At 42.4% G+C, this 8,130-nt stretch overlaps 1 protein-coding gene and 1 pseudogene across 3 annotated transcripts in view; both read left to right on the top strand.

The window, feature by feature from the left end:
- Nt5dc1 (5'-nucleotidase domain containing 1) overlaps nt 1-8,130 on the top strand; it is a 132,457-nt gene that overhangs the window by 81,885 nt on the left and 42,442 nt on the right. The window lies entirely within an intron of this gene.
- Nucleotides 6,532-8,124, top strand: LOC116075513 (annotated as a pseudogene).

Below are 8,130 nucleotides of genomic sequence, written 5' to 3'. Positions count from 1 at the left end.
TTGTCCTGGTGACAGCTCTGTGGACCCACCCACATATCCGCTGCGGGCAGATTCTGAATGCTAACAGTTGTTTCTGTCCCATTACACCTTTTACATGCTAAGCATTCTCTGTCCATCTCTTTTAATCCTCATCCTATTGCTCCCTTTGAGCCAGCTTGTCAGAAAGATACTAGAAGAGATGTGGGGAGTGGTGATCCCAGGGCAAGACCATCCCAGCTAAGTTTATTGTTTGTGCTCACAAAGGCAGGCATATTCCTAAATTCAAGGCCAGCATGGGTCAGAGTGGCTTTAGGCCCAGGTGATTTCAGGACAGGATTCCACCCAACTAAACCTGTTGTCTATGCTTACAAAGGCAGGCAAATCTCTGAATTCATTTGCAATGTTAAAAAAAGGGGGGGGGGGGCTTGCTGGTTTTTTCTAAGAATCCGGGGACTGGGGTTGTGGAATACTGATTCATGGGATAATCAAAAGGGAATCTGGAGTAAATGAATTGATATGTACATAAAAGAGTGAGCCTTGGTTTTCTAGAGCTGAACTGTCTGGATGAGCTATCTGGAGATCTCCAGAGAAAGCTCTCTGGAGCAGCACACAGGCTGTCAGCTCCAACCCACAATTTGACTTCGATTTGTTCTTTTACTACTCTGAACACCTCTTCCTCAGAACCCTTCTCCAAGCTGAGGCTGGTCCTTGGCATGCATGAATGTATGATGTGAAGGTAGAAGTACAAATGTCCAGAACAACAAAAGGATAATAGAAGAGGAACAGAGAGAAAGGAATGTCAAGGGTGTGTGAGAAATTAGCTTAATATATATTATATACTAATATAAAAATGCCCATATGTAACAGCACCATGAAGCACATATTGAAAACCTTTTAAAATTAAAAATACATAAAATCAGCTTCACTTAATTGTAGAATTTCATGTGATGAAATTCAAGTATTTTATAATAATCTCTCCTTTTTTCTTAGTTCCCAACTCTCCATCATTGACTTTCTTTTTAATATAAACCGTACTTACATTCAAGGGCTTATAATGATTTATTATGTCATTCTGGCTGTGCTAAGAATAGCTATTGTAAGACCCTGTCGAGCCTTAGCTTCCTGGAGACCTCCTGAGTGAACCACATGGAGCCTGATTGATGCTAAGAACATGAGGATTTTTATTGTTCCAGTGCACTGGGGCCGTCCCAGACCCTAAGGAGAGGAGGTGTTCAGTGAGCATTTATACAATTTTCAGGGCAGCAGCCATTAGACACAAGGTGATTGGCAAAACAGTGTGACTTTTTAAACTGATTGGTCTTCCTGGAATGAGGTGGCAAGGACTTCCCTTGTCTGAAGGTGGGCAAAGGTCCACCCTTGTGGAATGTGTCCCCATCCTCAGGTCGGTTCCCACCCTGTGGTCTGAGGAGTGTTAATTAGCCTCTCCCTTCCTGAGCTTTCCACCACCTTCCCAAAGTTCCCGAGCTTATCTTATTAAGCTCAATGGAAATTCCTGGCCTCCTGGTGTTTTTCTGAGATGTCTGTCTTTACTCAGTTCTCACACTATGTAAACTAGGCTGCCTCTAACTCCAGAGATGATCTTGTTTCTGCCACCCAAGTGCTAGGATTGAAGGAAAGTGCAACTACACCTGCTAGCCCATTGTTGGTTAATTACCTCACACAACTGCCAAGCTGTGTTAAATGGAGATGATATTTAACTCAACTGAAATGTGAAAAATTATAATGTGGATTACTTATTTTTTAACCTTTTTTTACATTTTGTAATTATAAAATAATCACTTCCTTCTTTTCTTTCCTCCCTCCCACCCTCCCATGCACCATCCTTGCCCTCTTCCAAATTCATGGCCTCTTTCTTTGTCTTTGTTTTGGTTGTGAGCCTAGCCTTTAACGGCTGAGCCATCTCTCCAGCCCTTCTTTGTCTTTGTTATTACACACAGACACAAGCACACCCTGATGGATGTTTGTTTAAAGAAATACATTTCTGTTTTACATTGTCTTCTATGTCTGTGTGCCTATTGACAAAGCCTGTGGTTTATATAAGCATGATCTGTTTTTCCCAAACTACTTAGGTATGTAGTTTAGGTTTTTACTCTGCTGAACATTAATATCATTGATTATCTTTGTCTTCCTTGGCATTCTCAGGACTTCTCAAATGTGTGTATAGCACATATATAGTTTTAGAAGTTTCCAGTCCATTGTCTCTAAGGACACTGCTTCTGTCTCCTTTCGTTAAGCAGAAATAGCCTTAGATTGGGGGTTTACCCTTTTATCCTCCAGCACAGTTTTAGACCTGCAGTAGGAGTTTAAGAGATTATTAAATGAAAGTTAATTTAAATGCAAATTACCTGTTATATAGTTGTTACAACTGCTACAGCTTTGCATATTTTAAAGTTGTAATCACTAGGGTTATTTAGCAATTACTTACCAAAATTATTTTAAGAAGACAAATATGAAGTCAAATAAATATGTGGTTTTTGCTCAAACTCTGAAGAGCTTTGTTTTATGCAAAAACTCTGAGCTCAGGAATTAGAATTGGACACTGTTCCAAAAGGTCATTTGTAATCTAGTTACCAGAAATTTAAATATACTTTGTAAAACAAGTCATGCTATGTGTTAGTGCTAATAAAAGTAGTTACTATTGTGATAGGAATAATTCAGAAGTAGATTTTAGAGGAGGTTCTGGGGTGGGACAGTAGCATGGCATAACCCTGGCGTTGTGCATGGAGGGCCCGGGGTGGGCCTGACATCACCCAGAGCTGTGGCTGGTCCCAGGAGAAAAGGCAGGGGATCCATTAGACATGTTTTATTTTGCTGAATTTTCTCTCACATCCCACATACTCTCCTACTTCACTCCACCGTTGCTGGTACACATGAAAGTTAGAAAATAAATGTAAAACCTCATGAAAGCTTACGGCTTTCTCTCATGGTGAGAGCAGCTGGGCATGGAGATGTCTTGGACAGTGATTGTGTGAACATGGGATTTCCCAGTCTAATGTTCTAATGCTGAAAAGGCAGAGAGCTGACACCTGCCCTCACACTGTCACCGTACTCCACCCATCTGAGTTCCTGGTTTTGGTTGTTGTTGCGCCTGTCTGTACATCAGAATGGATGTGAAGCAATTTCTAATTTGTTATTTGTGAACATGTTCCACAAAATTCTATAGTCACTGTGTTAGTCCTACTCAAATATCAGGAGTTTCTTACGAGTTTAATCTTATCTAAAATATATTGTAAAATCATGTTTTTTAACAAACTTTTGATTTTTAATTTCAAATGGTAGGTTCTGAACATAATGATCATTTCTAAGGATCCTAAAACATTTCATGTGAAAACTAAGGGGTCAGGTTGGCTTAGAGGTATAACAGAGTTAACCTAGTCAAAGCGTAACTGTGAAGCTGCGTGCAGTTTGATGGAATCCTGCGATGTTTATACACTTACGGTTGCTTCCTCATCAGGATACGGAGGATTTCATGAATGTTCCCTTTCACCACCATTCCCACGGAAAGTGATGCCAATGTGCTGAGAATTTAAATTAGTTTTAGAAAAACTATTATTTTATCTTTTTCTTTGCTTCCTTCGTGGTGCTTTTCTTTTTATAGTTGCTTTCAACAGCTTGTCTATAGTGTGGTAGATACTGCAACGTGATGTTCATTTCTCCAGGAGTTCTCTGGAACTTTTGGATCTGTGTTTGATATCATCCTTTTTGTTTGTTTGTTCGATTCTTTTTTTTTTTTTTTTTTTTTTTTTTTTTTTTGAAAATTCTTGATCATTGTTGTGGCTTCAAATACCTATTCCTTCAGTCTCATGTAACTTTATGAATGTTAGATCATTTTGTAATGTTCTTGTGGTGGTTTGAATATGTTTGGCCCATGGGAAGTGACACTATTGGTGGTGTGGCCTTTTGGAGGACATTCATCATTGTGTGGGTGGGCTTGGACGTCCTATGCTCAAGCTCTGCCCAGGGTAGAAGAGATTCTCCTGCCTGCCTTCAGATCAAGATGTAGAACTCTCAGCTTCCTCTCCAGCACCATGTCTGCCTCGACACTGCCCTGCTTTCCACCATGATGATAATGTACCAAACCTCTGAAACTGTAAGCCAGGTCCAATTAAATGTTTTCATTTATAAGCGGTACCTTCAAAATGGTGTCTCATCACAGCAATAAAACCCTAAGACAGTCCTATACCATCATAATGACCTCTTCATTCTCCCTGTGGTATTTTCTTCACTTCGTGCTTTCGTTCAGGAAATTTTAATTGACTCTTTACTCGCTGGTAAACCCTTAGTCCCATCAGAGGCTGTTGGGCCTATTAAAGGAAATGTCCTCATCTCTGATATTTGTCCTTATTTTTAATAGTTCCTGTTTCTATACTAAAATAAACCATCTGATTCATGTCCCTACTTTTTACTAGCTCCTTTGACATTCGCTATATTTAAGTCTCTTCCTGATAGGTCTAAGGCATGCATCAGCCCTGAATCCTTCACAGTGAGAGGCCTGAGGAAACTGTTTGTTTAGCGCATCACTCCTAAGACTTGTAGTTGCGTGCCAGACCTTGTTTGGGCATTAGACACTACAGTGAGCACTGTGTGCTGTTAAATGAGCCAGAGTCTTGTTAGGCAATTGCTCAATGAGATGTGAGGTTCAGTCAGTCTCACTGGGAGTGGACTGGCATGGGGTTTGCATCCCTTCAGTGGACGTTGGGGTTCACATTCACTTGTTCCGTGCTGTCCCTGTGGGGCTCATGCTGGACAGCTTCCCTCAGCTTTGCTGCTCTGCTCTGCTCTGCTCTCAGTAGTAAGCTGCAAGCTGTATTAGCGCCAGAGTGACACAGCTATGTACCCCTCCACTCGTGTTCTTACCCGACACAGCATTGCTGCTGTGCATCTCCCTTCTTTTAGGAATGGAGGCATGATGTGGTTCTGGGCTAGCTAGCTAGGCTTCAGTGGGGAGGCCATTTACTTCAGCTATTCCTGGTTTTCCTCGCTGTGAAAAGCCAAATGCTGCCTTTTGCCTGTAGCTGACTTAGGCACAGGCTTCCTGACCCCTTCTAGCAGCAGGTGGCCTAGACTTGGTGTTTATGTATAATGTTTTGTACCCAGGGCAGAACTTTCATCTTTCACCCGGTTAGAGTTCGTCCTTTGTCCTTTCTCGTGCCTGTGGATACTGGCTGCCCTTTCCCTAGCTTCCTAATGGTCTGTCTTCATCATGAAGAGTCTGAGGACGTAGGTGGCATTCATACCTGTGTCCCACAGAAACTTTTAGTACTCAACCTTCCCACAAGAATAGGTCACCTTTCTTGACGCCTTGTGGACTAGTGGATTTACACCGAGGAACAGATCCATGAAAAGCAGCCTGGTTTCTCGGTGCCTGCCTGACTGTCATATGGTAGTCTAATTCCTCCAGGCTTTACAGGACCAGCAAGCTATGAAATTGGCTTCTTCCAAGTTTACTATACATGACAGCTAATTTCTTCTTCTTAATATAAATACTTTCAAAACTACAATCTCTACAGTGTAACATTAATGGTAATGTTAATCATGACCCTCCTGTCCCAAATGGTTTTTAGATAGTGTCTATCTGAAACCTGAACCTTGAAATAAAAGACATTTTTGCTTATATGTACGTGTACATTGTACAGAAGACATACATGCAGGCAAAAGACTCACACACATAAAATAAGAACAACAACAAAAAGTATGCCATATCTTAATTTGTTTAGAGTCAATTATTTTTGTTTTACTAAGTTATTTCTATAAAAAGAGATATTAGTTTTCTATGCTTGCAACTATGTAGGTATTTCCAAAAAAGAAATCCCAAGTAATACTGAGAGACATAAAAAATACTAAATGCTGGAGAAATTCATTAGCACTACAATGAATTTGGGCTAGCAAAAGCTAAACTTTATCTCCTTACACTATATGCCATTTATGGCTGGCTGGCTGCCTGCCTGCCTGTCTGTGTTTGCAGCTCTGAGAATTGAATCAGTGTCTTATGCCTGCTAGTCAAGTGTCCTACTCAAAGTGACACTCAACACTAGAAGGAAGTGTAAGAAAGTGAGGTGACCATGCTTGCTTTAGAAGTAGGATGTAATCACAATCTTGGTACATCTTTGAAAGATTAATACCTAGTGCTGTCATGGAGAAAATTATCTGTATGCAGGCAATCCAAGCTGCAAGAGCTTAAAGTATGAAGGAGGCAGCATCAGCTTACAGACAGTCTAAGAAAATCCACATGTGGGAAAGAAGAAATGGTATAGCTAAGAAAATGTATTGAAAAGATTTTGGCTGGGCAGTGGTGGCGCATGCCTTTAATCCCAGCACTTGGGACTCAGAGGCAGGTGGATTTCTGAGTTCGAGGCCAGCCTGGTCTACAGAGTGAGTTCCAGGACAGCCAGGGCTACACAGAGAAACCCTGTCTCGAGGGAAAAAAAAAAAAAGATTTTGACTAGGGCTGGAGAGATGGCTCAGCAATTAAGAGTCCTGACTGCTCTTCCAGAGGTCCTGAGTTCAATTCCCAGCAACCACATGGTGGCTCACAACCATCTGTAATGGGATCCAATGCCCTCTTCTGGTGTGTCTGAAGACAGCTTCAATGTACTCATAAAATAAATAAATATTGATCCACCATGGCTGCGGCCGCTCACCCTGCTCTTCAGTGCCTGCGCCTTGTGGTCCTCCTCCCTTTGGCTGCCCTGTTTATATAGAACCATTGCCACGCTCTGATATAGACTCTGCCAAGATGGAAAGGTGCTTTTCAGGCCTACATCACCGCCTCTCCATTGAAACACCAGATCCGGCTTTAAATACCGAAATTGTATAGATCTGTGATTGAAGATGTTAGTAATGATGTTCGAGACATTTTTCTGGATGATGATGTGGATGGATGAACATGTCCTGATGGAACTAAAAACTTTATGGGAGAATAAACTAATGCAGTCTAGGGCGTTGGATGGACTTCATTCACAACAGCAGCTTTTGTTGCAAGTTCAGCAGCACCACCACCAGCAGCAGCGGCCGCATCACCACCACCACCAGCAGCAGCAGCAAGCGCAACCTCAGCAGACCAGATGGTACATCAGCAAGCACTGACCCAACAGGTTCTTATTCCTGCCTCACAGCCAGCGACAGCACCACAAGTTATTGTTCCTGATCCTAAGTTGATATGAGTGCATCAAGTATTACGAGTGTTGCTGCGATAGCTGCTACCTTGGCACTCCCTGCAGGCGTGACTCCTGTTCCACAGGTAATAACAAATCAGGCCAGCTGCTTCAGGTGGTCAGAGCAGCCAGTGGTGCCCAGTATAGCTTTCAGCCTCAGAAGCCAGTTGTTCTACAAGAAGTTACACCATAGATGCAGCCTGGTGGAGTACAAGCGCCTGTTATCCAGCAGGTCCAGGCCCCACTTCCTGGAGGGATTTCACCACAGACAGGTGTCATCACCCAGCCACAGCAAATCTTATTTACAGGAAATAAGACTCAGGCCATTCCTACAGCAGGGGCAGCCCCCACCCCAGCACAAGCACAGAGACCTGCAGCTGGACAGCAGCAGCCGCAGGCCTCTCAACAGCAAGCTCCATTGCTGCTGCAAGTTGACGGAACAGGGGATACATCTTCTAGGAAGATGAAGATGAAGAAGAAGACTATGAGGAGGAGGAGGAGGAAGAGAAAGAGAAAGATGGAGCTGAAGATGGACAGGTGGAAGAAGAGCCCCTCCACAGTGAAGATGATGTAAGTGACGAGGAAGGGCAGGAACTCTTTGGCACAGAAAATGGTGTTGTATGCCAGTATGATAAGATGCACAGAAGGAGAAATAAATGAAGATTTCATCTCAAGGATGACATTATGAATCTTAACCGGAAGAGATTATATATTTTCCAAAGCCTTTAGGGATGCAGAGTGGTGAAGAGTCGCTTCATTCCTTTTATAAATAAGACAAAGAAACTTAAAAAGTTAAAATGGATGATTTGAAACTTGGAACACATATCAGCCAAAACTTCACTTCTGCACGTCAGAAAAGCACAGCAGAAGCAAAGCTACTGGAGCCAAGCTAGACCCTGAGCACACAGACAGACACCACTTCAGACTGGCTAGACCCTGAGCACACAGACAGACACCACTTCAGACTGGCTAGACC

The sequence above is a fragment of the Mastomys coucha genome, unplaced genomic scaffold (genome assembly GCF_008632895.1).
Source record: "Mastomys coucha isolate ucsf_1 unplaced genomic scaffold, UCSF_Mcou_1 pScaffold3, whole genome shotgun sequence".
Lineage (NCBI taxonomy): Eukaryota > Metazoa > Chordata > Mammalia > Rodentia > Muridae > Mastomys > Mastomys coucha.
Note: the sequence above shows the minus strand (reverse complement) of the source record. Positions and strands in the feature narration are given on the sequence as shown.